Raw genomic sequence first — 3,049 nt, 5'->3', positions numbered from 1 at the left:
ATGTCCATACCATTTGTTCAACAAGATACATGTGCCATCTCCTTAATTTTCTGGCCCTTGCCCATTTGTCAGGTCATATGAGAACATTACTTGGAATAGACGAAAGAGCGTTTAAACTTACCTTGAATCTCAACACACGAGTTAGAAGACAATCTTATAGTCAAGCTTTATCGCACCATATGGAGTGTTGAAGAAGGGTAATATTCCTAAATGTCCATGTAGAATCCAACTTATAGATGTGGACGACTACACACCAATAAGAAGGACTCTACTAGACATGGCTCTGAGACATCCTATGACACTTTGAATCCTTAGGCTCTGATATCAAGTTTATCACGCCCTAACCTCTGGGAGAGCGACCGACGCTCAATCGAGTGAACCCGGTCGAGCAAGCCTATTAGACACATTCTACCCAACTCACTTATGACCAAGAGGAGGCATGTTTTCATTAATTAAACAATAGAAGGGGGTCTATATATAAATATTACCAATTCATTTCATTTTGCTACATCGTTGTTAAGTTCCCAAAATATATACACATTATGATTTAGTGAGACAAGAGTCCAGAATACAACATAATTCATCGGACCTTTCTAGCACCCATACACAACCCACAAAATATCTACTGAGCCTCTACAGATGCAAAACAGAGAGTTATGACAACGCCGGCAACAAGGCCCCGGCAATACCTCAAAACATAGTAATAATAGAATCAAAAGATACAGAACATGACCCCGGGATGAAGTGGGGGCTCACTGAGACTACTGGGAGAAGAGGATACACCATTAGCTGCGATCAACACGGTCTGCCTTGGAACCACCTATACCCATTTAAAGATTTAGTGCCCCCTACAAAAGGGATGTTACTACTATCGAATAGTGCCAGTATGTAAAGATAAAACACCATCTTAAAAGAATGAACAATGAAACATAGAGGAAACTGTCATGATGTACAATAATAGCTTCAAACAAATATGAAAAACATCAAGTAAGGATCACAAAGTCTTCGGTTAAATTTCCATCTTATTAAGTTGATAATCTCAGTGCCATGTGCCACAATCCACAATACCACCATGTTCCTACACGGAGTCCGATCTCGACCCGATCTGCTGGGTCATCTCTTTTGAGACATAAACCAAATCCATAATTCCAATCAATCATTTCCAGCACAGTTACCACCATGTGCGCTGCATGGCGTCCGATCACGGCCCGATCAGCTAGGCTATCTCCCTTGAGACATCAACCTTTCAATCCATCATTTCACTTCACATTTCTTTCCCATATTTCAATACATTGGCACGAGTGGCCTCATTTATTAAGTCATTCTTGGCACTTGGCCGTATTTCATAATTCAAGTTTCCCTTTATACATATTCAAATACATTATCATCAGCAACAATAAGGCCTATCATGTAAGGCATTTTCAGACACAAGGGAAAAGCTTGGAAATTTTAAGCATATAGAGTCTTTTCATACAAATTGGCACAACAATATTTATTCAATTTCTTTGACATGAATTCTTAAATTTTCTCGACACATATTCCACATTTTTAAACATATTCACAAAGGAAAATATGACATGATAAGCATTTAGTACAAATATTGAACACATATTATTCCACACGACACATTTGGGATCATCAATTCTAGTACGATCTATTTGGGGACTTACACCAATTACACGAACACCATGGGATTTTGATTCTATGAACAAGGAGATTTAGCCATACATACCTTGTTTAAGCTTTCCTTAAGTTACTACAACATTCCAGAAATTCTAGCAATCCCAATATATTTTTAGACATAACAAAATCGAACAGAAATTAGGAAGATATTTATGGTTTCAGCTCATTTGATTTATCAAATACTAGTTGTGCATTTTGATTCAAAGCTCTTCTACAGGATTTCCTTCATTTCCCAACCCAAACTTTGCTTATTTTTGTCCAACAATCTTCCAAAAACCTTATTTGTACATGCATGTATACATAATACTATTACACCCAATAATCATACCTCAATCACCCATCTTATACCCCAAACTCGAAATTAAAGTCTTATGTATAGAACCTTACCTCTTAGATGATAATCTTGTGATTGGTTTCCTTGATTCGTGAAGATTGATGCATGATTGAATGATTAGAATGTTAGAATTCCTTCTTCGCTTTCTAAAATTCTCTTACCTTTTCTAAAACCCTTAGAAAATCGCCCTAAAATAAGCCCCAAAGCCTACTTATCAAAATGGGGTCGGGTTATAAAATTAGGGAAATGAAGCCTCCGAAATCTGGTTTGTGGTCGTAGAATGGACATCTGAACGGATATGTGTGGCACAAAATGGATCGCTAAATTGGTTCCCAGAACTGGGCTTCACTGGACAGGTCCGCGATAATTTTGAGGTTGCATAACCATTTCTGCGGTCACAGAATGGCCGCATAATTGCATTATTCCAGCCTTTGGTAATTTGATCATAACTTTTTGTAGGAGTGTCCAAATGACAAACGGTTTGAAGCGTTATAAACTAGACTCGAAGATTTTTAATTTGATAGATTGTTCATCACATAACACCTTATATATATATATATATATATATATATATATATATATATATATATATAGAAATGCTCGTCCAAAGTTTGGACTTCTGCATACTCATTTGGAATTAGTCTATTATGTAATTTTCCAACTTGACTTAGACTTAGGCTTCTCCTTAGACCCCACATTACTTATTATATGACTTAATACCCTTATTACCATATCCAATTGATATCCATCATATTAATAATTCCTTGTTTGCACACAAATTAAAATAATTAGCCTACCTTGGCCCCACGAAATCTTTAAATTACTTAGCAAATTTTTCTGGGGCCTTACAGTAGGAAATTTCAATGCCTGGTGCAAGGTAGAGATACCTCCATCATGTTGTCAACCGATGGTCTTTTGAATATTGCGTTATATCTCATATCCCCTTCGATCACATAGAACTTTGTTTCCTGGATGGTCCCGGTGGTGTTCACTGGTAGGGTTATCTCCCCTTTAGTTGTTTCGCATGCCATG

The sequence above is a fragment of the Nicotiana attenuata genome, unplaced genomic scaffold (assembly GCF_001879085.1).
Source record: "Nicotiana attenuata strain UT unplaced genomic scaffold, NIATTr2, whole genome shotgun sequence".
Taxonomy (NCBI): domain Eukaryota; kingdom Viridiplantae; phylum Streptophyta; class Magnoliopsida; order Solanales; family Solanaceae; genus Nicotiana; species Nicotiana attenuata.
The sequence above is the reverse complement of the archived record's forward strand: the minus strand, read 5'-3'. Positions refer to the sequence as shown.